The sequence below is a fragment of the Pelobates fuscus genome, chromosome 4 (genome assembly GCF_036172605.1).
Source record: "Pelobates fuscus isolate aPelFus1 chromosome 4, aPelFus1.pri, whole genome shotgun sequence".
NCBI lineage: Eukaryota > Metazoa > Chordata > Amphibia > Anura > Pelobatidae > Pelobates > Pelobates fuscus.
Genome location: NC_086320.1, coordinates 257,600,122 through 257,627,056, shown reverse-complemented (window position 1 = coordinate 257,627,056; position 26,935 = coordinate 257,600,122). Strand labels below are relative to the sequence as shown.

General features: G+C 34.8%; 22 non-coding genes across 22 annotated transcripts; all 22 read left to right on the top strand.

Moving 5' to 3' along the window:
* Positions 1-1,129: 1,129 nt before the first annotated feature.
* TRNAR-UCU (transfer RNA arginine (anticodon UCU)) lies at positions 1,130-1,215 on the top strand. The gene is given in 2 exon segments: positions 1,130-1,166; positions 1,180-1,215. It is a non-coding gene; the product is annotated as a tRNA-Arg (tRNA).
* Positions 1,216-1,979: 764 nt separating this feature from the next.
* Positions 1,980-2,065, top strand: TRNAR-UCU (transfer RNA arginine (anticodon UCU)). The gene is given in 2 exon segments: positions 1,980-2,016; positions 2,030-2,065. It is a non-coding gene; the product is annotated as a tRNA-Arg (tRNA).
* A 1,614-nt stretch (positions 2,066-3,679) lies between these two features.
* Positions 3,680-3,765, top strand: TRNAR-UCU (transfer RNA arginine (anticodon UCU)). The gene is given in 2 exon segments: positions 3,680-3,716; positions 3,730-3,765. It is a non-coding gene; the product is annotated as a tRNA-Arg (tRNA).
* A 764-nt stretch (positions 3,766-4,529) lies between these two features.
* Positions 4,530-4,615, top strand: TRNAR-UCU (transfer RNA arginine (anticodon UCU)). Its single transcript is given in 2 exon segments — positions 4,530-4,566; positions 4,580-4,615. It is a non-coding gene; the product is annotated as a tRNA-Arg (tRNA).
* A 765-nt stretch (positions 4,616-5,380) lies between these two features.
* On the top strand, positions 5,381-5,466 carry TRNAR-UCU (transfer RNA arginine (anticodon UCU)). Its single transcript is given in 2 exon segments — positions 5,381-5,417; positions 5,431-5,466. It is a non-coding gene; the product is annotated as a tRNA-Arg (tRNA).
* A 764-nt stretch (positions 5,467-6,230) lies between these two features.
* Positions 6,231-6,316, top strand: TRNAR-UCU (transfer RNA arginine (anticodon UCU)). The gene is given in 2 exon segments: positions 6,231-6,267; positions 6,281-6,316. It is a non-coding gene; the product is annotated as a tRNA-Arg (tRNA).
* Positions 6,317-7,081: 765 nt separating this feature from the next.
* TRNAR-UCU (transfer RNA arginine (anticodon UCU)) lies at positions 7,082-7,167 on the top strand. The gene is given in 2 exon segments: positions 7,082-7,118; positions 7,132-7,167. It is a non-coding gene; the product is annotated as a tRNA-Arg (tRNA).
* Positions 7,168-7,931: 764 nt separating this feature from the next.
* On the top strand, positions 7,932-8,017 carry TRNAR-UCU (transfer RNA arginine (anticodon UCU)). The gene is given in 2 exon segments: positions 7,932-7,968; positions 7,982-8,017. It is a non-coding gene; the product is annotated as a tRNA-Arg (tRNA).
* Positions 8,018-8,783: 766 nt separating this feature from the next.
* On the top strand, positions 8,784-8,869 carry TRNAR-UCU (transfer RNA arginine (anticodon UCU)). The gene is given in 2 exon segments: positions 8,784-8,820; positions 8,834-8,869. It is a non-coding gene; the product is annotated as a tRNA-Arg (tRNA).
* Positions 8,870-9,634: 765 nt separating this feature from the next.
* TRNAR-UCU (transfer RNA arginine (anticodon UCU)) lies at positions 9,635-9,720 on the top strand. Its single transcript is given in 2 exon segments — positions 9,635-9,671; positions 9,685-9,720. It is a non-coding gene; the product is annotated as a tRNA-Arg (tRNA).
* Positions 9,721-10,483: 763 nt separating this feature from the next.
* On the top strand, positions 10,484-10,569 carry TRNAR-UCU (transfer RNA arginine (anticodon UCU)). Its single transcript is given in 2 exon segments — positions 10,484-10,520; positions 10,534-10,569. It is a non-coding gene; the product is annotated as a tRNA-Arg (tRNA).
* A 764-nt stretch (positions 10,570-11,333) lies between these two features.
* TRNAR-UCU (transfer RNA arginine (anticodon UCU)) lies at positions 11,334-11,419 on the top strand. The gene is given in 2 exon segments: positions 11,334-11,370; positions 11,384-11,419. It is a non-coding gene; the product is annotated as a tRNA-Arg (tRNA).
* Positions 11,420-12,185: 766 nt separating this feature from the next.
* Positions 12,186-12,271, top strand: TRNAR-UCU (transfer RNA arginine (anticodon UCU)). The gene is given in 2 exon segments: positions 12,186-12,222; positions 12,236-12,271. It is a non-coding gene; the product is annotated as a tRNA-Arg (tRNA).
* A 765-nt stretch (positions 12,272-13,036) lies between these two features.
* Positions 13,037-13,122, top strand: TRNAR-UCU (transfer RNA arginine (anticodon UCU)). The gene is given in 2 exon segments: positions 13,037-13,073; positions 13,087-13,122. It is a non-coding gene; the product is annotated as a tRNA-Arg (tRNA).
* Positions 13,123-13,888: 766 nt separating this feature from the next.
* On the top strand, positions 13,889-13,974 carry TRNAR-UCU (transfer RNA arginine (anticodon UCU)). Its single transcript is given in 2 exon segments — positions 13,889-13,925; positions 13,939-13,974. It is a non-coding gene; the product is annotated as a tRNA-Arg (tRNA).
* Positions 13,975-14,738: 764 nt separating this feature from the next.
* On the top strand, positions 14,739-14,824 carry TRNAR-UCU (transfer RNA arginine (anticodon UCU)). The gene is given in 2 exon segments: positions 14,739-14,775; positions 14,789-14,824. It is a non-coding gene; the product is annotated as a tRNA-Arg (tRNA).
* A 1,604-nt stretch (positions 14,825-16,428) lies between these two features.
* TRNAR-UCU (transfer RNA arginine (anticodon UCU)) lies at positions 16,429-16,514 on the top strand. The gene is given in 2 exon segments: positions 16,429-16,465; positions 16,479-16,514. It is a non-coding gene; the product is annotated as a tRNA-Arg (tRNA).
* A 765-nt stretch (positions 16,515-17,279) lies between these two features.
* TRNAR-UCU (transfer RNA arginine (anticodon UCU)) lies at positions 17,280-17,365 on the top strand. The gene is given in 2 exon segments: positions 17,280-17,316; positions 17,330-17,365. It is a non-coding gene; the product is annotated as a tRNA-Arg (tRNA).
* A 1,606-nt stretch (positions 17,366-18,971) lies between these two features.
* On the top strand, positions 18,972-19,057 carry TRNAR-UCU (transfer RNA arginine (anticodon UCU)). The gene is given in 2 exon segments: positions 18,972-19,008; positions 19,022-19,057. It is a non-coding gene; the product is annotated as a tRNA-Arg (tRNA).
* Positions 19,058-23,577: 4,520 nt separating this feature from the next.
* Positions 23,578-23,663, top strand: TRNAR-UCU (transfer RNA arginine (anticodon UCU)). Its single transcript is given in 2 exon segments — positions 23,578-23,614; positions 23,628-23,663. It is a non-coding gene; the product is annotated as a tRNA-Arg (tRNA).
* A 765-nt stretch (positions 23,664-24,428) lies between these two features.
* Positions 24,429-24,514, top strand: TRNAR-UCU (transfer RNA arginine (anticodon UCU)). The gene is given in 2 exon segments: positions 24,429-24,465; positions 24,479-24,514. It is a non-coding gene; the product is annotated as a tRNA-Arg (tRNA).
* Positions 24,515-25,279: 765 nt separating this feature from the next.
* TRNAR-UCU (transfer RNA arginine (anticodon UCU)) lies at positions 25,280-25,365 on the top strand. Its single transcript is given in 2 exon segments — positions 25,280-25,316; positions 25,330-25,365. It is a non-coding gene; the product is annotated as a tRNA-Arg (tRNA).
* The last annotated feature ends 1,570 nt before the right edge of the window (positions 25,366-26,935 follow it).

Here is a 26,935-nt window from a genome sequence, read left to right as displayed (position 1 = left end):
AAATCTCAACATATAAAAATAAGTCAAAATTTCTGATTCGTCCACCAAAGAACACTTCAGAAACTTTTGACAGTCTTAATATCTTTGTCAGCTTAAACATTTAACACATTTTCCATTTTCTGATCAATCCAAAAACACTGCATAACCTTTAAATTTTTTTTAAAAAGAGATCTTTTTTTTTTTTTTAATTGCCAGTGGCGTAAAAGAGTATATTACATTTTGACTGTGTATCACTCTAGCTATTTTTTTTCGTTGACCTTCTATATACAAGCAGATGAGGCTCAGTGGCGCAATGGATAGCGCATTGGACTTCTAGTGTATTGAAGGCATTCAAAGGTTGTGGGTTCGAGTCCCACCAGAGTCGTTGTGTTTTGCTAACAAAGCAGTCAAACCTTTGTAAGAAATACTCCTTCAATACTACAACTACAACATGAAAAATAATCTTAACAAATCTCTAACATAGGTGGTTAACTAGATGCATTCAGAAGGGATCTTAGAATAAGAAGTTAAGAAAGTTGAATAAATATTACCAACAATTACATTTAAATTAATAATGATGGAAACCTGAGCTTAATGTATCACAGTACACTTTGATTCTCCATTTATATTAAAGGACTCAAAGAGCTGTTCCCCTTAAACCATGGATGTCAGCTCATATCGTTAGGTGCAAATCAGAAACATCTTGCCCAAATTCCAGAAACTTTTTATTAGTTAAGAAAAAAAAAGTACAGAGCTTTCTACCAAAGACCACTTAACATGTCTGTATGGCCTTCTTTTGTCACTATTGGCAGTAAGTTGTACCAGGAAAAGGAAAGGGATGAAAATGTTGTAATTTATGTTGTTAAATGGAAATCTCAACATATAAAAATAAGTCAAAATTTCTGATTCGTCCACCAAAGAACACTTCAGAAACTTTTGACAGTTTTAATATCTTTGTCAGCTTAAACATTTAACACATTTTCCATTTTCTGATCAATCCAAAAACACTGCATAACCTTTGAATTTTTTTTAAAAAGAGATCTTTTTTTTTTTTTTTTAATTGCCAGTGGCGTAAAAGAGTATATTACATTTTGACTGTTTATCGCTCTAGCTATTTTTTTTCGTTGACCTTCTATATACAAGCAGATGAGGCTCTGTGGCGCAATGGATAGCGCATTGGACTTCTAGTGTATTGAAGGCATTCAAAGGTTGTGGGTTCGAGTCCCACCAGAGTCGTTGTGTTTTGCTAACAAAGCAGTCAAACCTTTGTAAGAAATACTCCTTCAATACTACAACTACAACATGAAAAACAATCTTAACAAATCTCTAACATAGGTGGTTAACTAGATGCATTCAGAAGGGATCTAAGAATAAGAAGTTAAGAAAGTTGAATAAATATTACCAACAATTACATTTAAATTAATAATGATGGAAACCTGAGCTTAATGTATCACATTACACTTTGATTCTCCATTTATATTAAAGGACTCAAAGAGCTGTTCCCCTTAAACCATGGATGTCAGCTCATATCGTTAGGTGCAAATCAGAAACATCTTGCCCAAATTCCAGAAACTTTTTATTAGTTAAGAAAAAAAAAGTACAGAGCTTTCTACCAAAGACCACTTAACATGTCTGTATGGCCTTCTTTTGTCACTATTGGCAGTAAGTTGTACCAGGAAAAGGAAAGGGATGAAAATGTTGTAATTTATGTTGTTAAATGGAAATCTCAACATATAAAAAGAAGTCAAAATTTCTGATTCGTCCACCAAAGAACACTTCAGAAACTTTTGACAGTTTTAATATCTTTGTCAGCTTAAACATTTAACACATTTTCCATTTTCTGATCAATCCAAAAACACTGCATAACCTTTGAATTTTTTTTAAAAAGAGATCTTTTTTTTTTTTTTTAATTGCCAGTGGCGTAAAAGAGTATATTACATTTTGACTGTTTATCGCTCTAGCTATTTTTTTTCGTTGACCTTCTATATACAAGCAGATGAGGCTCTGTGGCGCAATGGATAGCGCATTGGACTTCTAGTGTATTGAAAGCATTCAAAGGTTGTGGGTTCGAGTCCCACCAGAGTCGTTGTGTTTTGCTAACAAAGCAGTCAAACCTTTGTAAGAAATACTCCTTCAATACTACAACTACAACATGAAAAACAATCTTAACAAATCTCTAACATAGGTGGTTAACTAGATGCATTCAGAAGGGATCTTAGAATAAGAAGTTAAGAAAGTTGAATAAATATTACCAACAATTACATTTAAATTAATAATGATGGAAACCTGAGCTTAATGTATCACATTACACTTTGATTCTCCATTTATATTAAAGGACTCAAAGAGCTGTTCCCCTTAAACCATGGATGTCAGCTCATATCGTTAGGTGCAAATCAGAAACATCTTGCCCAAATTCCAGAAACTTTTTATTAGTTAAGAAAAAAAAAGTACAGAGCTTTCTACCAAAGACCACTTAACATGTCTGTATGGCCTTCTTTTGTCACTATTGGCAGTAAGTTGTACCAGGAAAAGGAAAGGGATGAAAATGTTGTAATTTATGTTGTTAAATGGAAATCTCAACATATAAAAATAAGTCAAAATTTCTGATTCGTCCACCAAAGAACACTTCAGAAACTTTTGACAGTTTTAATATCTTTGTCAGCTTAAACATTTAACACATTTTCCATTTTCTGATCAATCCAAAAACACTGCATAACCTTTAAATTTTTTTTAAAAAGAGATCTTTTTTTTTTTTTTAATTGCCAGTGGCGTAAAAGAGTATATTACATTTTGACTGTGTATCACTCTAGCTATTTTTTTTCGTTGACCTTCTATATACAAGCAGATGAGGCTCAGTGGCGCAATGGATAGCGCATTGGACTTCTAGTGTATTGAAGGCATTCAAAGGTTGTGGGTTCGAGTCCCACCAGAGTCGTTGTGTTTTGCTAACAAAGCAGTCAAACCTTTGTAAGAAATACTCCTTCAATACTACAACTACAACATGAAAAATAATCTTAACAAATCTCTAACATAGGTGGTTAACTAGATGCATTCAGAAGGGATCTTAGAATAAGAAGTTAAGAAAGTTGAATAAATATTACCAACAATTACATTTAAATTAATAATGATGGAAACCTGAGCTTAATGTATCACAGTACACTTTGATTCTCCATTTATATTAAAGGACTCAAAGAGCTGTTCCCCTTAAACCATGGATGTCAGCTCATATCGTTAGGTGCAAATCAGAAACATCTTGCCCAAATTCCAGAAACTTTTTATTAGTTAAGAAAAAAAAAGTACAGAGCTTTCTACCAAAGACCACTTAACATGTCTGTATGGCCTTCTTTTGTCACTATTGGCAGTAAGTTGTACCAGGAAAAGGAAAGGGATGAAAATGTTGTAATTTATGTTGTTAAATGGAAATCTCAACATATAAAAATAAGTCAAAATTTCTGATTCGTCCACCAAAGAACACTTCAGAAACTTTTGACAGTTTTAATATCTTTGTCAGCTTAAACATTTAACACATTTTCCATTTTCTGATCAATCCAAAAACACTGCATAACCTTTGAATTTTTTTTAAAAAGAGATCTTTTTTTTTTTTTTTTAATTGCCAGTGGCGTAAAAGAGTATATTACATTTTGACTGTTTATCGCTCTAGCTATTTTTTTTCGTTGACCTTCTATATACAAGCAGATGAGGCTCTGTGGCGCAATGGATAGCGCATTGGACTTCTAGTGTATTGAAGGCATTCAAAGGTTGTGGGTTCGAGTCCCACCAGAGTCGTTGTGTTTTGCTAACAAAGCAGTCAAACCTTTGTAAGAAATACTCCTTCAATACTACAACTACAACATGAAAAACAATCTTAACAAATCTCTAACATAGGTGGTTAACTAGATGCATTCAGAAGGGATCTTAGAATAAGAAGTTAAGAAAGTTGAATAAATATTACCAACAATTACATTTAAATTAATAATGATGGAAACCTGAGCTTAATGTATCGCATTACACTTTGATTCTCCATTTATATTAAAGGACTCAAAGAGCTGTTCCCCTTAAACCATGGATGTCAGCTCATATCGTTAGGTGCAAATCAGAAACATCTTGCCCAAATTCCAGAAACTTTTTATTAGTTAAGAAAAAAAAAGTACAGAGCTTTCTACCAAAGACCACTTAACATGTCTGTATGGCCTTCTTTTGTCACTATTGGCAGTAAGTTGTACCAGGAAAAGGAAAGGGATGAAAATGTTGTAATTTATGTTGTTAAATGGAAATCTCAACATATAAAAATAAGTCAAAATTTCTGATTCGTCCACCAAAGAACACTTCAGAAACTTTTGACAGTTTTAATATCTTTGTCAGCTTAAACATTTAACACATTTTCCATTTTCTGATCAATCCAAAAACACTGCATAACCTTTGAATTTTTTTTAAAAAGAGATCTTTTTTTTTTTTTTTAATTGCCAGTGGCGTAAAAGAGTATATTACATTTTGACTGTTTATCGCTCTAGCTATTTTTTTTCGTTGACCTTCTATATACAAGCAGATGAGGCTCTGTGGCGCAATGGATAGCGCATTGGACTTCTAGTGTATTGAAGGCATTCAAAGGTTGTGGGTTCGAGTCCCACCAGAGTCGTTGTGTTTTGCTAACAAAGCAGTCAAACCTTTGTAAGAAATACTCCTTCAATACTACAACTACAACATGAAAAACAATCTTAACAAATCTCTAACATAGGTGGTTAACTAGATGCATTCAGAAGGGATCTTAGAATAAGAAGTTAAGAAAGTTGAATAAATATTACCAACAATTACATTTAAATTAATAATGATGGAAACCTGAGCTTAATGTATCACAGTACACTTTGATTCTCCATTTATATTAAAGGACTCAAAGAGCTGTTCCCCTTAAACCATGGATGTCAGCTCATATCGTTAGGTGCAAATCAGAAACATCTTGCCCAAATTCCAGAAACTTTTTATTAGTTAAGAAAAAAAAAGTACAGAGCTTTCTACCAAAGACCACTTAACATGTCTGTATGGCCTTCTTTTGTCACTATTGGCAGTAAGTTGTACCAGGAAAAGGAAAGGGATGAAAATGTTGTAATTTATGTTGTTAAATGGAAATCTCAACATATAAAAAGAAGTCAAAATGTCTGATTCGTCCACCAAAGAACACTTCAGAAACTTTTGACAGTTTTAATATCTTTGTCAGCTTAAACATTTAACACATTTTCCATTTTCTGATCAATCCAAAAACACTGCATAACCTTTGAATTTTTTTTAAAAAGAGATCTTTTTTTTTTTTTTTTAATTGCCAGTGGCGTAAAAGAGTATATTACATTTTGACTGTTTATCGCTCTAGCTATTTTTTTTCGTTGACCTTCTATATACAAGCAGATGAGGCTCTGTGGCGCAATGGATAGCGCATTGGACTTCTAGTGTATTGAAGGCATTCAAAGGTTGTGGGTTCGAGTCCCACCAGAGTCGTTGTGTTTTGCTAACAAAGCAGTCAAACCTTTGTAAGAAATACTCCTTCAATACTACAACTACAACATGAAAAACAATCTTAACAAATCTCTAACATAGGTGGTTAACTAGATGCATTCAGAAGGGATCTTAGAATAAGAAGTTAAGAAAGTTGAATAAATATTACCAACAATTACATTTAAATTAATAATGATGGAAACCTGAGCTTAATGTATCACATTACACTTTGATTCTCCATTTATATTAAAGGACTCAAAGAGCTGTTCCCCTTAAACCATGGATGTCAGCTCATATCGTTAGGTGCAAATCAGAAACATCTTGCCCAAATTCCAGAAACTTTTTATTAGTTAAGAAAAAAAAAGTACAGAGCTTTCTACCAAAGACCACTTAACATGTCTGTATGGCCTTCTTTTGTCACTATTGGCAGTAAGTTGTACCAGGAAAAGGAAAGGGATGAAAATGTTGTAATTTATGTTGTTAAATGGAAATCTCAACATATAAAAAGAAGTCAAAATTTCTGATTCGTCCACCAAAGAACACTTCAGAAACTTTTGACAGTTTTAATATCTTTGTCAGCTTAAACATTTAACACATTTTCCATTTTCTGATCAATCCAAAAACACTGCATAACCTTTGAATTTTTTTTAAAAAGAGATCTTTTTTTTTTTTTTTAATTGCCAGTGGCGTAAAAGAGTATATTACATTTTGACTGTTTATCGCTCTAGCTATTTTTTTTCGTTGACCTTCTATATACAAGCAGATGAGGCTCTGTGGCGCAATGGATAGCGCATTGGACTTCTAGTGTATTGAAGGCATTCAAAGGTTGTGGGTTCGAGTCCCACCAGAGTCGTTGTGTTTTGCTAACAAAGCAGTCAAACCTTTGTAAGAAATACTTCTTCAATACTACAACTACAACATGAAAAACAATCTTAACAAATCTCTAACATAGGTGGTTAACTAGATGCATTCAGAAGGGATCTTAGAATAAGAAGTTAAGAAAGTTGAATAAATATTACCAACAATTACATTTAAATTAATAATGATGGAAACCTGAGCTTAATGTATCACAGTACACTTTGATTCTCCATTTATATTAAAGGACTCAAAGAGCTGTTCCCCTTAAACCATGGATGTCAGCTCATATCGTTAGGTGCAAATCAGAAACATCTTGCCCAAATTCCAGAAACTTTTTATTAGTTAAGAAAAAAAAAGTACAGAGCTTTCTACCAAAGACCACTTAACATGTCTGTATGGCCTTCTTTTGTCACTATTGGCAGTAAGTTGTACCAGGAAAAGGAAAGGGATGAAAATGTTGTAATTTATGTTGTTAAATGGAAATCTCAACATATAAAAATAAGTCAAAATTTCTGATTCGTCCACCAAAGAGCACTTCAGAAACTTTTGACAGTTTTAATATCTTTGTCAGCTTAAACATTTAACACATTTTCCATTTTCTGATCAATCCAAAAACACTGCATAACCTTTGAATTTTTTTTAAAAAGAGATCTTTTTTTTTTTTTTTTAATTGCCAGTGGCGTAAAAGAGTATATTACATTTTGACTGTTTATCGCTCTAGCTATTTTTTTTCGTTGACCTTCTATATACAAGCAGATGAGGCTCTGTGGCGCAATGGATAGCGCATTGGACTTCTAGTGTATTGAAGGCATTCAAAGGTTGTGGGTTCGAGTCCCACCAGAGTCGTTGTGTTTTGCTAACAGAGCAGTCAAACCTTTGTAAGAAATACTCCTTCAATACTACAACTACAACATGAAAAACAATCTTAACAAATCTCTAACATAGGTGGTTAACTAGATGCATTCAGAAGGGATCTTAGAATAAGAAGTTAAGAAAGTTGAATAAATATTACCAACAATTACATTTAAATTAATAATGATGGAAACCTGAGCTTAATGTATCACATTACACTTTGATTCTCCATTTATATTAAAGGACTCAAAGAGCTGTTCCCCTTAAACCATGGATGTCAGCTCATATCGTTAGGTGCAAATCAGAAACATCTTGCCCAAATTCCAGAAACTTTTTATTAGTTAAGAAAAAAAAAGTACAGAGCTTTCTACCAAAGACCACTTAACATGTCTGTATGGCCTTCTTTTGTCACTATTGGCAGTAAGTTGTACCAGGAAAAGGAAAGGGATGAAAATGTTGTAATTTATGTTGTTAAATGGAAATCTCAACATATAAAAAGAAGTCAAAATTTCTGATTCGTCCACCAAAGAACACTTCAGAAACTTTTGACAGTTTTAATATCTTTGTCAGCTTAAACATTTAACACATTTTCCATTTTCTGATCAATCCAAAAACACTGCATAACCTTTGAATTTTTTTTAAAAAGAGATCTTTTTTTTTTTTTTTAATTGCCAGTGGCGTAAAAGAGTATATTACATTTTGACTGTTTATCGCTCTAGCTATTTTTTTTCGTTGACCTTCTATATACAAGCAGATGAGGCTCTGTGGCGCAATGGATAGCGCATTGGACTTCTAGTGTATTGAAGGCATTCAAAGGTTGTGGGTTCGAGTCCCACCAGAGTCGTTGTGTTTTGCTAACAAAGCAGTCAAACCTTTGTAAGAAATACTCCTTCAATACTACAACTACAACATGAAAAACAATCTTAACAAATCTCTAACATAGGTGGTTAACTAGATGCATTCAGAAGGGATCTTAGAATAAGAAGTTAAGAAAGTTGAATAAATATTACCAACAATTACATTTAAATTAATAATGATGGAAACCTGAGCTTAATGTATCGCATTACACTTTGATTCTCCATTTATATTAAAGGACTCAAAGAGCTGTTCCACTTAAACCATGGATGTCAGCTCATATCGTTAGGTGCAAATCAGAAACATCTTGCCCAAATTCCAGAAACTTTTTATTAGTTAAGAAAAAAAAGTACAGAGCTTTCTACCAAAGACCACTTAACATGTCTGTATGGCCTTCTTTTGTCACTATTGGCAGTAAGTTGTACCAGGAAAAGGAAAGGGATGAAAATGTTGTAATTTATGTTGTTAAATGGAAATCTCAACATATAAAAATAAGTCAAAATTTCTGATTCGTCCACCAAAGAACACTTCAGAAACTTTTGACAGTTTTAATATCTTTGTCAGCTTAAACATTTAACACATTTTCCATTTTCTGATCAATCCAAAAACACTGCATAACCTTTGAATTTTTTTTAAAAAGAGATCTTTTTTTTTTTTTTTTTTAATTGCCAGTGGCGTAAAAGAGTATATTACATTTTGACTGTTTATCGCTCTAGCTATTTTTTTTCGTTGACCTTCTATATACAAGCAGATGAGGCTCTGTGGCGCAATGGATAGCGCATTGGACTTCTAGTGTATTGAAGGCATTCAAAGGTTGTGGGTTCGAGTCCCACCAGAGTCGTTGTGTTTTGCTAACAAAGCAGTCAAACTTTTGTAAGAAATACTCCTTCAATACTACAACTACAACATGAAAAACAATCTTAACAAATCTCTAACATAGGTGGTTAACTAGATGCATTCAGAAGGGATCTTAGAATAAGAAGTTAAGAAAGTTGAATAAATATTACCAACAATTACATTTAAATTAATAATGATGGAAACCTGAGCTTAATGTATCACAGTACACTTTGATTCTCCATTTATATTAAAGGACTCAAAGAGCTGTTCCACTTAAACCATGGATGTCAGCTCATATCGTTAGGTGCAAATCAGAAACATCTTGCCCAAATTCCAGAAACTTTTTATTAGTTAAGAAAAAAAAAGTACAGAGCTTTCTACCAAAGACCACTTAACATGTCTGTATGGCCTTCTTTTGTCACTATTGGCAGTAAGTTGTACCAGGAAAAGGAAAGGGATGAAAATGTTGTAATTTATGTTGTTAAATGGAAATCTCAACATATAAAAATAAGTCAAAATTTCTGATTCGTCCACCAAAGAACATTTCAGAAACTTTTGACAGTTTTAATATCTTTGTCAGCTTAAACATTTAACACATTTTCCATTTTCTGATCAATCCAAAAACACTGCATAACCTTTGAATTTTTTTTAAAAAGAGATCTTTTTTTTTTTTTTTTAATTGCCAGTGGCGTAAAAGAGTATATTACATTTTGACTGTTTATCGCTCTAGCTATTTTTTTTCGTTGACCTTCTATATACAAGCAGATGAGGCTCTGTGGCGCAATGGATAGCGCATTGGACTTCTAGTGTATTGAAGGCATTCAAAGGTTGTGGGTTCGAGTCCCACCAGAGTCGTTGTGTTTTGCTAACAAAGCAGTCAAACCTTTGTAAGAAATACTCCTTCAATACTACAACTACAACATGAAAAACAATCTTAACAAATCTCTAACATAGGTGGTTAACTAGATGCATTCAGAAGGGATCTTAGAATAAGAAGTTAAGAAAGTTGAATAAATATTACCAACAATTACATTTAAATTAATAATGATGGAAACCTGAGCTTAATGTATCGCATTACACTTTGATTCTCCATTTATATTAAAGGACTCAAAGAGCTGTTCCCCTTAAACCATGGATGTCAGCTCATATCGTTAGGTGCAAATCAGAAACATCTTGCCCAAATTCCAGAAACTTTTTATTAGTTAAGAAAAAAAAAGTACAGAGCTTTCTACCAAAGACCACTTAACATGTCTGTATGGCCTTCTTTTGTCACTATTGGCAGTAAGTTGTACCAGGAAAAGGAAAGGGATGAAAATGTTGTAATTTATGTTGTTAAATGGAAATCTCAACATATAAAAATAAGTCAAAATTTCTGATTCGTCCACCAAAGAACACTTCAGAAACTTTTGACAGTTTTAATATCTTTGTCAGCTTAAACATTTAACACATTTTCCATTTTCTGATCAATCCAAAAACACTGCATAACCTTTAAATTTTTTTTAAAAAGAGATCTTTTTTTTTTTTTTAATTGCCAGTGGCGTAAAAGAGTATATTACATTTTGACTGTTTACCGCTCTAGCTATTTTTTTTCGTTGACCTTCTATATACAAGCAGATGAGGCTCTGTGGCGCAATGGATAGCGCATTGGACTTCTAGTGTATTGAAGGCATTCAAAGGTTGTGGGTTCGAGTCCCACCAGAGTCGTTGTGTTTTGCTAACAAAGCAGTCAAACCTTTGTAAGAAATACTCCTTCAATACTACAACTACAACATGAAAAACAATCTTAACAAATCTCTAACATAGGTGGTTAACTAGATGCATTCAGAAGGGATCTTAGAATAAGAAGTTAAGAAAGTTGAATAAATATTACCAACAATTACATTTAAATTAATAATGATGGAAACCTGAGCTTAATGTATCACAGTACACTTTGATTCTCCATTTATATTAAAGGACTCAAAGAGCTGTTCCACTTAAACCATGGATGTCAGCTCATATCGTTAGGTGCAAATCAGAAACATCTTGCCCAAATTCCAGAAACTTTTTATTAGTTAAGAAAAAAAAAGTACAGAGCTTTCTACCAAAGACCACTTAACATGTCTGTATGGCCTTCTTTTGTCACTATTGGCAGTAAGTTGTACCAGGAAAAGGAAAGGGATGAAAATGTTGTAATTTATGTTGTTAAATGGAAATCTCAACATATAAAAATAAGTCAAAATTTCTGATTCGTCCACCAAAGAACATTTCAGAAACTTTTGACAGTTTTAATATCTTTGTCAGCTTAAACATTTAACACATTTTCCATTTTCTGATCAATCCAAAAACACTGCATAACCTTTGAATTTTTTTTAAAAAGAGATCTTTTTTTTTTTTTTTAATTGCCAGTGGCGTAAAAGAGTATATTACATTTTGACTGTTTACCGCTCTAGCTATTTTTTTTCGTTGACCTTCTATATACAAGCAGATGAGGCTCTGTGGCGCAATGGATAGCGCATTGGACTTCTAGTGTATTGAAGGCATTCAAAGGTTGTGGGTTCGAGTCCCACCAGAGTCGTTGTGTTTTGCTAACAAAGCAGTCAAACCTTTGTAAGAAATACTCCTTCAATACTACAACTACAACATGAAAAACAATCTTAACAAATCTCTAACATAGGTGGTTAACTAGATGCATTCAGAAGGGATCTTAGAATAAGAAGTTAAGAAAGTTGAATAAATATTACCAACAATTACATTTAAATTAATAATGATGGAAACCTGAGCTTAATGTATCGCATTACACTTTGATTCTCCATTTATATTAAAGGACTCAAAGAGCTGTTCCCCTTAAACCATGGATGTCAGCTCATATCGTTAGGTGCAAATCAGAAACATCTTGCCCAAATTCCAGAAACTTTTTATTAGTTAAGAAAAAAAAGTACAGAGCTTTCTACCAAAGACCACTTAACATGTCTGTATGGCCTTCTTTTGTCACTATTGGCAGTAAGTTGTACCAGGAAAAGGAAAGGGATGAAAATGTTGTAATTTATGTTGTTAAATGGAAATCTCAACATATAAAAATAAGTCAAAATTTCTGATTTGTCCACCAAAGAACACTTCAGAAACTTTTGACAGTTTTAATATCTTTGTCAGCTTAAACATTTAACACATTTTCCATTTTCTGATCAATCCAAAAACACTGCATAACCTTTGAATTTTTTTTAAAAAGAGATCTTTTTTTTTTTTTTTTTTAATTGCCAGTGGCGTAAAAGAGTATATTACATTTTGACTGTTTATCGCTCTAGCTATTTTTTTTCGTTGACCTTCTATATACAAGCAGATGAGGCTCTGTGGCGCAATGGATAGCGCATTGGACTTCTAGTGTATTGAAGGCATTCAAAGGTTGTGGGTTCGAGTCCCACCAGAGTCGTTGTGTTTTGCTAACAAAGCAGTCAAACTTTTGTAAGAAATACTCCTTCAATACTACAACTACAACATGAAAAACAATCTTAACAAATCTCTAACATAGGTGGTTAACTAGATGCATTCAGAAGGGATCTTAGAATAAGAAGTTAAGAAAGTTGAATAAATATTACCAACAATTACATTTAAATTAATAATGATGGAAACCTGAGCTTAATGTATCACAGTACACTTTGATTCTCCATTTATATTAAAGGACTCAAAGAGCTGTTCCACTTAAACCATGGATGTCAGCTCATATCGTTAGGTGCAAATCAGAAACATCTTGCCCAAATTCCAGAAACTTTTTATTAGTTAAGAAAAAAAAAGTACAGAGCTTTCTACCAAAGACCACTTAACATGTCTGTATGGCCTTCTTTTGTCACTATTGGCAGTAAGTTGTACCAGGAAAAGGAAAGGGATGAAAATGTTGTAATTTATGTTGTTAAATGGAAATCTCAACATATAAAAATAAGTCAAAATTTCTGATTCGTCCACCAAAGAACATTTCAGAAACTTTTGACAGTTTTAATATCTTTGTCAGCTTAAACATTTAACACATTTTCCATTTTCTGATCAATCCAAAAACACTGCATAACCTTTGAATTTTTTTTAAAAAGAGATCTTTTTTTTTTTTTTTTAATTGCCAGTGGCGTAAAAGAGTATATTACATTTTGACTGTTTATCGCTCTAGCTATTTTTTTTCGTTGACCTTCTATATACAAGCAGATGAGGCTCTGTGGCGCAATGGATAGCGCATTGGACTTCTAGTGTATTGAAGGCATTCAAAGGTTGTGGGTTCGAGTCCCACCAGAGTCGTTGTGTTTTGCTAACAAAGCAGTCAAACCTTTGTAAGAAATACTCCTTCAATACTACAACTACAACATGAAAAACAATCTTAACAAATCTCTAACATAGGTGGTTAACTAGATGCATTCAGAAGGGATCTTAGAATAAGAAGTTAAGAAAGTTGAATAAATATTACCAACAATTACATTTAAATTAATAATGATGGAAACCTGAGCTTAATGTATCGCATTACACTTTGATTCTCCATTTATATTAAAGGACTCAAAGAGCTGTTCCCCTTAAACCATGGATGTCAGCTCATATCGTTAGGTGCAAATCAGAAACATCTTGCCCAAATTCCAGAAACTTTTTATTAGTTAAGAAAAAAAAAGTACAGAGCTTTCTACCAAAGACCACTTAACATGTCTGTATGGCCTTCTTTTGTCACTATTGGCAGTAAGTTGTACCAGGAAAAGGAAAGGGATGAAAATGTTGTAATTTATGTTGTTAAATGGAAATCTCAACATATAAAAATAAGTCAAAATTTCTGATTCGTCCACCAAAGAACACTTCAGAAACTTTTGACAGTTTTAATATCTTTGTCAGCTTAAACATTTAACACATTTTCCATTTTCTGATCAATCCAAAAACACTGCATAACCTTTGAATTTTTTTTAAAAAGAGATCTTTTTTTTTTTTTTTTTAATTGCCAGTGGCGTAAAAGAGTATATTACATTTTGACTGTTTATCGCTCTAGCTATTTTTTTTCGTTGACCTTCTATATACAAGCAGATGAGGCTCTGTGGCGCAATGGATAGCGCATTGGACTTCTAGTGTATTGAAGGCATTCAAAGGTTGTGGGTTCGAGTCCCACCAGAGTCGTTGTGTTTTGCTAACAAAGCAGTCAAACCTTTGTAAGAAATACTCCTTCAATACTACAACTACAACATGAAAAACAATCTTAACAAATCTCTAACATAGGTGGTTAACTAGATGCATTCAGAAGGGATCTTAGAATAAGAAGTTAAGAAAGTTGAATAAATATTACCAACAATTACATTTAAATTAATAATGATGGAAACCTGAGCTTAATGTATCACATTACACTTTGATTCTCCATTTATATTAAAGGACTCAAAGAGCTGTTCCCCTTAAACCATGGATGTCAGCTCATATCGTTAGGTGCAAATCAGAAACATCTTGCCCAAATTCCAGAAACTTTTTATTAGTTAAGAAAAAAAAAGTACAGAGCTTTCTACCAAAGACCACTTAACATGTCTGTATGGCCTTCTTTTGTCACTATTGGCAGTAAGTTGTACCAGGAAAAGGAAAGGGATGAAAATGTTGTAATTTATGTTGTTAAATGGAAATCTCAACATATAAAAATAAGTCAAAATTTCTGATTCGTCCACCAAAGAACACTTCAGAAACTTTTGACAGTTTTAATATCTTTGTCAGCTTAAACATTTAACACATTTTCCATTTTCTGATCAATCCAAAAACACTGCATAACCTTTGAATTTTTTTTAAAAAGAGATCTTTTTTTTTTTTTTTAATTGCCAGTGGCGTAAAAGAGTATATTACATTTTGACTGTTTATCGCTCTAGCTATTTTTTTTCGTTGACCTTCTATATACAAGCAGATGAGGCTCTGTGGCGCAATGGATAGCGCATTGGACTTCTAGTGTATTGAAGGCATTCAAAGGTTGTGGGTTCGAGTCCCACCAGAGTCGTTGTATTTTGCTAACAAAGCAGTCAAACCTTTGTAAGAAATACTCCTTCAATACTACAACTACAACATGAAAAACAATCTTAACAAATCTCTAACATAGGTGGTTAACTAGATGCATTCAGAAGGGATCTTAGAATAAGAAGTTAAGAAAGTTGAATTAATATTAACAACAATTACATTTAAATTAATAATGATGGAAACCTGAGCTTAATGTATCACATTACACTTTGATTCTCCATTTATATTAAAGGACTCAAAGAGCTGTTCCCCTTAAACCATGGATGTCAGCTCATATCGTTAGGTGCAAATCAGAAACATCTTGCCCAAATTCCAGAAACTTTTTATTAGTTAAGAAAAAAAAAGTACAGAGCTTTCTACCAAAGACCACTTAACATGTCTGTATGGCCTTCTTTTGTCACTATTGGCAGTAAGTTGTACCAGGAAAAGGAAAGGGATGAAAATGTTGTAATTTATGTTGTTAAATGGAAATCTCAACATATAAAAATAAGTCAAAATTTCTGATTCGTCCACCAAAGAACACTTCAGAAACTTTTGACAGTTTTAATATCTTTGTCAGCTTAAACATTTAACACATTTTCCATTTTCTGATCAATCCAAAAACACTGCATAACCTTTGAATTTTTTTTTAAAAAGAGATTTTTTTTTTCTTTTAATTGCCAGTGGCGTAAAAGAGTATATTACATTTTGACTGTGTATCACTCTAGCTATTTTTTTTCGTTGACCTTCTATATACAAGCAGGTGAGGCTCTGTGGCGCAATGGATAGCGCATTGGACTTCTGGTGTATTGAAGGCATTCTGGTTCGAGTCCCACCAGAGTCGTTGTGTTTTGCTAACAAAGCAGTCAAACCTTTGTAAGTAATACTCCTTCAATACTACAACTACAACATGAAAAACAATCTTAACAAATCTCTAACATAGGTGGTTAACTAGATGCATTCAGAAGGGATCTTAGAATAAGAAGTTAAGAAAGTTGAATAAATATTACCAACAATTACATTTAAATTAATAATGATGGAAACTTGAGCTTAATGTATCACAGTACACTTTGATTCTCCATTTATATTAAAGGACTCAAAGAGCTGTTCCCCTTAAACCATGGATGTCAGCTCATATCGTTAGGTGCAAATCAGAAACATCTTGCCCAAATTCCAGAAACTTTTTATTAGTTAAGAAAAAAAAAGTACAGAGCTTTCTACCAAAGACTACTTAACATGTCTGTATGGCCTTCTTTTGTCACTATTGGCAGTAAGTTGTACCAGGAAAAGGAAAGGGATGAAAATTTTGTAATTTATGTTGTTAAATGGAAATCTCAACATATAAAAAGAAGTCAAAATTTCTGATTCGTCCACCAAAGAACACTTCAGAAACTTTTGACAGTTTTAATATCTTTGTCAGCTTAAACATTTAACACATTTTCCATTTTCTGATCAATCCAAAAACACTGCATAACCTTTGAATTTTTTTTAAAAAGAGATCTTTTTTTTTTTTTTTAATTGCCAGTGGCGTAAAAGAGTATATTACATTTTGACTGTTTATCGCTCTAGCTATTTTTTTTCGTTGACCTTCTATATACAAACAGATGAGGCTCTGTGGCGCAATGGATAGCGCATTGGACTTCTAGTGTATTGAAGGCATTCAAAGGTTGTGGGTTCGAGTCCCACCAGAGTCGTTGTGTTTTGCTAACAAAGCAGTCAAACCTTTGTAAGTAATACTCCTTCAATACTACAACTACAACATGAAAAACAATCTTAACAAATCTCTAACATAGGTGGTTAACTAGATGCATTCAGAAGGGATCTTAGAATAAGAAGTTAAGAAAGTTGAATAAATATTACCAACAATTACATTTAAATTAATAATGATGGAAACCTGAGCTTAATGTATCACAGTACACTTTGATTCTCCATTTATATTAAAGGACTCAAAGAGCTGTTCCCCTTAAACCATGGATGTCAGCTCATATCGTTAGGTGCAAATCAGAAACATCTTGCCCAAATTCCAGAAACTTTTTATTAGTTAAGAAAAAAAAAGTACAGAGCTTTCTACCAAAGACCACTTAACATGTCTGTATGGCCTTCTTTTGTCACTATTGGCAGTAAGTTGTACCAGGAAAAGGAAAGGGATGAAAATGTTGTAATTTATGTTGTTAAATGGAAATCTCAACATATAAAAAGAAGTCAAAATTTCTGATTCGTCCACCAAAGAACACTTCAGAAACTTTTGACAGTTTTAATATCTTTGTCAGCTTAAACATTTAACACATTTTCCATTTTCTGATCAATCCAAAAACACTGCATAACCTTTGAATTTTTTTTAAAAAGAGATCTTTTTTTTTTTTTTTAATTGCCAGTGGCGTAAAAGAGTATATTACATTTTGACTGTTTATCGCTCTAGCTATTTTTTTTTCGTTGACCTTCTATATACAAGCAGATGAGGCTCTGTGGCGCAATGGATAGCGCATTGGACTTCTAGTGTATTGAAGGCATTCAAAGGTTGTGGGTTCGAGTCCCACCAGAGTCGTTGTATTTTGCTAACAAAGCAGTCAAACCTTTGTAAGAAATACTCCTTCAATACTACAACTACAACATGAAAAACAATCTTAACAAATCTCTAACATAGGTGGTTAACTAGATGCATTCAGAAGGGATCTTAGAATAAGAAGTTAAGAAAGTTGAATTAATATTAACAACAATTACATTTAAATTAATAATGATGGAAACCTGAGCTTAATGTATCACATTACACTTTGATTCTCCATTTATATTAAAGGACTCAAAGAGCTGTTCCCCTTAAACCATGGATGTCAGCTCATATCGTTAGGTGCAAATCAGAAACATCTTGCCCAAATTCCAGAAACTTTTTATTAGTTAAGAAAAAAAAAGTACAGAGCTTTCTACCAAAGACCACTTAACATGTCTGTATGGCCTTCTTTTGTCACTATTGGCAGTAAGTTGTACCAGGAAAAGGAAAGGGATGAAAATGTTGTAATTTATGTTGTTAAATGGAAATCTCAACATATAAAAATAAGTCAAAATTTCTGATTCGTCCACCAAAGAACACTTCAGAAACTTTTGACAGTTTTAATATCTTTGTCAGCTTAAACATTTAACACATTTTCCATTTTCTGATCAATCCAAAAACACTGCATAACCTTTGAATTTTTTTTTAAAAAGAGATTTTTTTTTTTCTTTTAATTGCCAGTGGCGTAAAAGAGTATATTACATTTTGACTGTGTATCACTCTAGCTATTTTTTTTCGTTGACCTTCTATATACAAGCAGGTGAGGCTCTGTGGCGCAATGGATAGCGCATTGGACTTCTGGTGTATTGAAGGCATTCTGGTTCGAGTCCCACCAGAGTCGTTGTGTTTTGCTAACAAAGCAGTCAAACCTTTGTAAGTAATACTCCTTCAATACTACAACTACAACATGAAAAACAATCTTAACAAATCTCTAACATAGGTGGTTAACTAGATGCATTCAGAAGGGATCTTAGAATAAGAAGTTAAGAAAGTTGAATAAATATTACCAACAATTACATTTAAATTAATAATGATGGAAACTTGAGCTTAATGTATCACAGTACACTTTGATTCTCCATTTATATTAAAGGACTCAAAGAGCTGTTCCCCTTAAACCATGGATGTCAGCTCATATCGTTAGGTGCAAATCAGAAACATCTTGCCCAAATTCCAGAAACTTTTTATTAGTTAAGAAAAAAAAAGTACAGAGCTTTCTACCAAAGACTACTTAACATGTCTGTATGGCCTTCTTTTGTCACTATTGGCAGTAAGTTGTACCAGGAAAAGGAAAGGGATGAAAATTTTGTAATTTATGTTGTTAAATGGAAATCTCAACATATAAAAAGAAGTCAAAATTTCTGATTCGTCCACCAAAGAACACTTCAGAAACTTTTGACAGTTTTAATATCTTTGTCAGCTTAAACATTTAACACATTTTCCATTTTCTGATCAATCCAAAAACACTGCATAACCTTTGAATTTTTTTTAAAAAGAGATCTTTTTTTTTTTTTTTTAATTGCCAGTGGCGTAAAAGAGTATATTACATTTTGACTGTTTATCGCTCTAGCTATTTTTTTTCGTTGACCTTCTATATACAAGCAGATGAGGCTCTGTGGCGCAATGGATAGCGCATTGGACTTCTAGTGTATTGAAGGCATTCAAAGGTTGTGGGTTCGAGTCCCACCAGAGTCGTTGTGTTTTGCTAACAAAGCAGTCAAACCTTTGTAAGTAATACTCCTTCAATACTACAACTACAACATGAAAAACAATCTTAACAAATCTCTAACATAGGTGGTTAACTAGATGCATTCAGAAGGGATCTTAGAATAAGAAGTTAAGAAAGTTGAATAAATATTACCAACAATTACATTTAAATTAATAATGATGGAAACCTGAGCTTAATGTATCACAGTACACTTTGATTCTCCATTTATATTAAAGGACTCAAAGAGCTGTTCCCCTTAAACCATGGATGTCAGCTCATATCGTTAGGTGCAAATCAGAAACATCTTGCCCAAATTCCAGAAACTTTTTATTAGTTAAGAAAAAAAAAGTACAGAGCTTTCTACCAAAGACCACTTAACATGTCTGTATGGCCTTCTTTTGTCACTATTGGCAGTAAGTTGTACCAGGAAAAGGAAAGGGATGAAAATGTTGTAATTTATGTTGTTAAATGGAAATCTCAACATATAAAAAGAAGTCAAAATTTCTGATTCGTCCACCAAAGAGCACTTCAGAAACTTTTGACAGTTTTAATATCTTTGTCAGCTTAAACATTTAACACATTTTCCATTTTCTGATCAATCCAAAAACACTGCATAACCTTTGAATTTTTTTTAAAAAGAGATCTTTTTTTTTTTTTTTAATTGCCAGTGGCGTAAAAGAGTATATTACATTTTGACTGTTTATCGCTCTAGCTATTTTTTTTCGTTGACCTTCTATATACAAGCAGATGAGGCTCTGTGGCGCAATGGATAGCTCATTGGACTTCTAGTGTATTGAAGGCATTCAAAGGTTGTGGGTTCGAGTCCCACCAGAGTCGTTGTGTTTTGCTAACAAAGCAGTCAAACCTTTGTAAGAAATACTCCTTCAATACTACAACTACAACATGAAAAACAATCTTAACAAATCTCTAACATAGGTGGTTAACTAGATGCATTCAGAAGGGATCTTAGAATAAGAAGTTAAGAAAGTTGAATAAATATTACCAACAATTACATTTAAATTAATAATGATGGAAACCTGAGCTTAATGTATCACATTACACTTTGATTCTCCATTTATATTAAAGGACTCAAAGAGCTGTTCCCCTTAAACCATGGATGTCAGCTCATATCGTTAGGTGCAAATCAGAAACATCTTGCCCAAATTCCAGAAACTTTTTATTAGTTAAGAAACTCTGAATGTAAAGGTGGTGGTGTTGGGTTTCTCCTCTCCCCTCACTGCTCTTTTAAACCTCTTCCCAGCCCCCCTTCTCTCTCTTTCCCATCATTTGAAATACACTCAATTCGCCTTTTCAAACCCTTCTCTGCTAACATTGCTGTTATTTACCGCCCCCCTGGTTCCCCTCTTCTCTTCCTTGACCACTTTGCTGCCTGGCTACCCTATTTCCTCTCTTCTAACATTCCATCCCTAATTCTCGGGGACTTCAATATTCCTATAAACCCACCTTTGACCTCTGCAGCCACCAAACTACTTTCCATGACTTCCTCCCTCGGGCTATCGCAGTGGGCAGATTCTCCCACCCATGTAGCTGGCAATACCCTTGACCTAATCTTCACTTATGCATGTACAGTATCTAATATCTGCAACACTCCATATCCACTCTCTGATCACCACCTCTTATCATTTGCTCTCACATACCCCCTCACCCAAAAACCTCAGCCTAACCCCCCTCAACTCAGGAGGGACCTTAATTCTCTTGATCTCCAACAGTTGTCAGCTGACATTGATTCACAACTGCTGTCCATCCCTTCCCTCTCCTGTCCTTCACAGGCCATCTCCATATATAACTCTACTCTTACATCTGCCTTGAACACTGCAGCGCCACTCCAAACAAGCACCTCGAGGAGGACCCGCCCCCAACCATGGCATACTAAATCAACGCGCTACCTGCAAAGATGCTCCCGTTGTGCTGAACGCTCCTGGAGGAAGTCTCGTACACAATCAGACTTTCTCCATTATAGATTCATATTGTGTTCATACAGTGCAGCCCTTGCCCTTGCCAAACAGTCCTATTTTTCCACTCTCATTAGTTCATGTTCCCGCAACCCCAGGCGTCTCTTTCACACCTTTAATTCTCTTCTTCGCCCTGCTGTGGCCACCCCCAAAACTAACCTTACTGCTGATAACTTCGCATGTTACTTCACTGACAAGATTGAACAGCTAAGGAAAGAATTCTCCCCTCCTTGCCTTTCTGTTTCTCAATCACACATAGATCATGCCTTTCCTACCCTTCAGACATTCTCCCCAGCTACTGACCAAGAGGTGGCTGCTCTTCTTTGCTCCTCTCGCCCCACCACTTGCCCGCTCGATCCTGTCCCATCTCACCTTATTAGATCTCTCTCCACTTGTCTCGTGCCTTCTCTAACACACATCTTCAACTGCTCGCTCTCCTCTGGCATCGTCCCTGCTGACCTTAAACATGCCACTGTAGTACCTATACTAAAAAAAACATCCCTCGACCCATCCACCCCCTCTAACTACCGTCCCATATCCCTGCTCCCTTTTTCCTCAAAGCTTCTGGAAAGACTTGTCTTTAACCGTGTGTCTCATTTCCTCAATTCCAACTCTCTCCTTGACCCTCTTCAATCTGGCTTCCGCCCTCTCCACTCTACAGAGACTGCCCTTATCAAAGTTACTAACGACCTAATCGCAGCTAAATCCAAAGGCCACTACTCCATACTAATTCTTCTTGACCTCTCAGCGGCCTTTGACACCGTTGATCATGCTCTCCTTCTTCAAACTCTTCAATCGCTTGGTCTCTGTGACTCTGTCCTCTCATGGTTTTCCTCTTATCTCTCCCAACGCTCATTCAGTGTCTCCGTTTCTAATGATACCTCCTCCCCTTGCCCTGTCTCAGTTGGAGTTCCCCAAGGCTCCGTCCTTGGTCCCCTTCTATTTTCTCTTTATACTGCCTCTCTTGGCAAACTTATTACCTCTTTTGGATTTCACTACCACCTGTACGCTGATGACACCCAGCTATATCTCTCCTCCCCGGACCTCTCCCCTGCCGTCCTGCAACGTGTCACTGCTTGCCTTTCTTCCATCTCTGACTGGATGTCCTCCCGCTTTCTGAAACTCAATCTCTCAAAAACTGGGCTCCTTGTCTTTCCTCCTCCTAATACTGATCCTCCTCTTTCGCTCTCCCTCCAAGTTTGTGGTACCAACATCAGTCCATCCTTGCAAGCGCGCTGTCTTGGCGTCATACTTGACTCTGGTCTCACCTTTGAGCCTCACATCCAGCATGTTGCCAAATCCTGTAGATTCCATCTTAAAAACATAGCCCGCATCCGCCCCTTTCTTGCACCAGATACTACCAAGGAGCTTGTCCATGCTCTAGTAATTTCCCGCATGGATTATTGTAACCCTCTCCTGATTGGTCTCCCCAATAGCCGTACTGCACCCTTACAGTCCGTAATGAATGCTGCTGCTAGATTGATTTTCCTCTCTAGTCGTTTCTCTCACACCTCACCCCTCTGCCAGTCCTTACATTGGCTTCCTGTATGCTATAGGAGTCAATTCAAGGTACAAACTCACACCTATAAAGCACTGAACAACTCTAGCCCCTCTTATATCTCCTCACAGATCCATAGGTATGTCCCTTCTCGGTCTCTCCGTTCTGCCCGTGACCACCTCCTGTCCGTTGTCTGCACTCGTACGGCCAACTCGCGCTTGCAGGACTTCTCGCGGGCGGCTCCCTTCCTATGGAATAGCCTGCCTACCGCCATCAGACTCTCCCCTAGTCTTGCATCTTTTAAGAAGTGCCTTAAAACCCATCTCTTTAGGAAAGCTTTTGGCCTCCAAGACTAACCCTTACCTCACATACCTGTCTCTTGCCCTCTCCTAAAGGGCAGCCCACCTTATTTGATTGTAAATTCCTGTCCTAATGTGTTTTACACCCCACCTCCTATAGAATGTAAGCTCGTTTGAGCAGGGTCCTCTTCAACCTATTGTTCCTGTAAGTTTATTTGTAATTGTCCTATTTATAGTTAAATCCCCCTCTCATAATATTGTAAAGCGCTACGGAATCTGTTGGCGCTATATAAATGGCAATAATAAATAAAATAAATAAATAAGAAAAAAAAAGTACAGAGCTTTCTACCAAAGACCACTTAACATGTCTGTATGGCCTTCTTTTGTCACTATTGGCAGTAAGTTGTACCAGGAAAAGGAAAGGGATGAAAATGTTGTAATTTATGTTGTTAAATGGAAATCTCAACATATAAAAAGAAGTCAAAATTTCTGATTCGTCCACCAAAGAACACTTCAGAAACTTTTGACAGTTTTAATATCTTTGTCAGCTTAAACATTTAACACATTTTCCATTTTCTGATCAATCCAAAAACACTGCATAACCTTTGAATTTTTTTTTAAAAAGAGATCTTTTTTTTTTCTTTTAATTGCCAGTGGCGTAAAAGAGTATATTACATTTTGACTGTGTATCACTCTAGCTATTTTTTTTCGTTGACCTTCTATATGCAAGCAGGTGAGGCTCTGTGGCGCAATGGATAGCGCATTGGACTTCTAGTGTATTGAAGGCATTCAAAGGTTGTGGGTTCGAGTCCCACCAGAGTCGTTGTTTTTTTCTAACAAAGCAGTCAAACCTTTGTAAGAAATACTCCTTCAATACTACAACTACAACATGAAAACAATCTTAACAAATCTCTAACATAGGTGGTTAACTAGATGCATTCAGAAGGGATCTTAGAATAAGAAGTTAAGAAAGTTGAATAAATATTACCAACAATTACATTTAAATTAATAATGATGGAAACCTGAGCTTAATGTATCACAGTACACTTTGATTCTCCATTTATATTAAAGGACTCAAAGAGCTGTTCCCTTTAAACCATGGATGTCAGCTCATATCGTTAGGTGCAAATCAGAAACATCTTGCCCAAATTCCAGAAACTTTTTATTAGTTAAGAAAAAAAAAGTACAGAGCTTTCTACCAAAGACCACTTAACATGTCTGTATGGCCTTCTTTTGTCACTATTGGCAGTAAGTTGTACCAGGAAAAGGAAAGGGATGAAAATGTTGTAATTTATGTTGTTAAATGGAAATCTCAACATATAAAAAGAAGTCAAAATTTCTGATTCGTCCACCAAAGAGCACTTCAGAAACTTTTGACAGTTTTAATATCTTTGTCAGCTTAAACATTTAACACATTTTCCATTTTCTGATCAATCCAAAAACACTGCATAACCTTTGAATTTTTTTTAAAAAGAGATCTTTTTTTTTTTTTTTTTAATTGCCAGTGGCGTAAAAGAGTATATTACATTTTGACTGTTTATCGCTCTAGCTATTTTTTTTCGTTGACCTTCTATATACAAGCAGATGAGGCTCTGTGGCGCAATGGATAGCGCATTGGACTTCTAGTGTATTGAAGGCATTCAAAGGTTGTGGGTTCGAGTCCCACCAGAGTCGTTGTGTTTTGCTAACAAAGCAGTCAAACCTTTGTAAGAAATACTCCTTCAATACTACAACTACAACATGAAAAACAATCTTAACAAATCTCTAACATAGGTGGTTAACTAGATGCATTCAGAAGGGATCTTAGAATAAGAAGTTAAGAAAGTTGAATAAATATTACCAACAATTACATTTAAATTAATAATGATGGAAACCTGAGCTTAATGTATCACAGTACACTTTGATTCTCCATTTATATTAAAGGACTCAAAGAGCTGTTCCCCTTAAACCATGGATGTCAGCTCATATCGTTAGGTGCAAATCAGAAACATCTTGCCCAAATTCCAGAAACTTTTTATTAGTTAAGAAAAAAAAAGTACAGAGCTTTCTACCAAAGACCACTTAACATGTCTGTATGGCCTTCTTTTGTCACTATTGGCAGTAAGTTGTACCAGGAAAAGGAAAGGGATGAAAATGTTGTAATTTATGTTGTTAAATGGAAATCTCAACATATAAAAAGAAGTCAAAATTTCTGATTCGTCCACCAAAGAGCACTTCAGAAACTTTTGACAGTTTTAATATCTTTGTCAGCTTAAACATTTAACACATTTTCCATTTTCTGATCAATCCAAAAACACTGCATAACCTTTGAATTTTTTTTAAAAAGAGATCTTTTTTTTTTTTTTTTAATTGCCAGTGGCGTAAAAGAGTATATTACATTTTGACTGTTTATCGCTCTAGCTATTTTTTTTCGTTGACCTTCTATATACAAGCAGATGAGGCTCTGTGGCGCAATGGATAGCGCATTGGACTTCTAGTGTATTGAAGGCATTCAAAGGTTGTGGGTTCGAGTCCCACCAGAGTCGTTGTGTTTTGCTAACAAAGCAGTCAAACCTTTGTAAGAAATACTCCTTCAATACTACAACTACAACATGAAAAACAATCTTAACAAATCTCTAACATAGGTGGTTAACTAGATGCATTCAGAAGGGATCTTAGAATAAGAAGTTAAGAAAGTTGAATAAATATTACCAACAATTACATTTAAATTAATAATGATGGAAACCTGAGCTTAATGTATCACAGTACACTTTGATTCTCCATTTATATTAAAGGACTCAAAGAGCTGTTCCCCTTAAACCATGGATGTCAGCTCATATCGTTAGGTGCAAATCAGAAACATCTTGCCCAAATTCCAGAAACTTTTTATTAGTTAAGAAAAAAAAAGTACAGAGCTTTCTACCAAAGACCACTTAACATGTCTGTATGGCCTTCTTTTGTCACTATTGGCAGTAAGTTGTACCAGGAAAAGGAAAGGGATGAAAATGTTGTAATTTATGTTGTTAAATGGAAATCTCAACATATAAAAAGAAGTCAAAATTTCTGATTCGTCCACCAAAGAGCACTTCAGAAACTTTTGACAGTTTTAATATCTTTGTCAGCTTAAACATTTAACACATTTTCCATTTTCTGATCAATCCAAAAACACTGCATAACCTTTGAATTTTTTTTAAAAAGAGATCTTTTTTTTTTTTTTTTAATTGCCAGTGGCGTAAAAGAGTATATTACATTTTGACTGTTTATCGCTCTAGCTATTTTTTTTCGTTGACCTTCTATATACAAGCAGATGAGGCTCTGTGGCGCAATGGATAGCTCATTGGACTTCTAGTGTATTGAAGGCATTCAAAGGTTGTGGGTTCGAGTCCCACCAGAGTCGTTGTGTTTTGCTAACAAAGCAGTCAAACCTTTGTAAGAAATACTCCTTCAATACTACAACTACAACATGAAAAACAATCTTAACAAATCTCTAACATAGGTGGTTAACTAGATGCATTCAGAAGGGATCTTAGAATAAGAAGTTAAGAAAGTTGAATAAATATTACCAACAATTACATTTAAATTAATAATGATGGAAACCTGAGCTTAATGTATCACATTACACTTTGATTCTCCATTTATATTAAAGGACTCAAAGAGCTGTTCCCCTTAAACCATGGATGTCAGCTCATATCGTTAGGTGCAAATCAGAAACATCTTGCCCAAATTCCAGAAACTTTTTATTAGTTAAGAAACTCTGAATGTAAAGGTGGTGGTGTTGGGTTTCTCCTCTCCCCTCACTGCTCTTTTAAACCTCTTCCCAGCCCCCCTTCTCTCTCTTTCCCATCATTTGAAATACACTCAATTCGCCTTTTCAAACCCTTCTCTGCTAACATTGCTGTTATTTACCGCCCCCCTGGTTCCCCTCTTCTCTTCCTTGACCACTTTGCTGCCTGGCTACCCTATTTCCTCTCTTCTAACATTCCATCCCTAATTCTCGGGGACTTCAATATTCCTATAAACCCACCTTTGACCTCTGCAGCCACCAAACTACTTTCCATGACTTCCTCCCTCGGGCTATCGCAGTGGGCAGATTCTCCCACCCATGTAGCTGGCAAT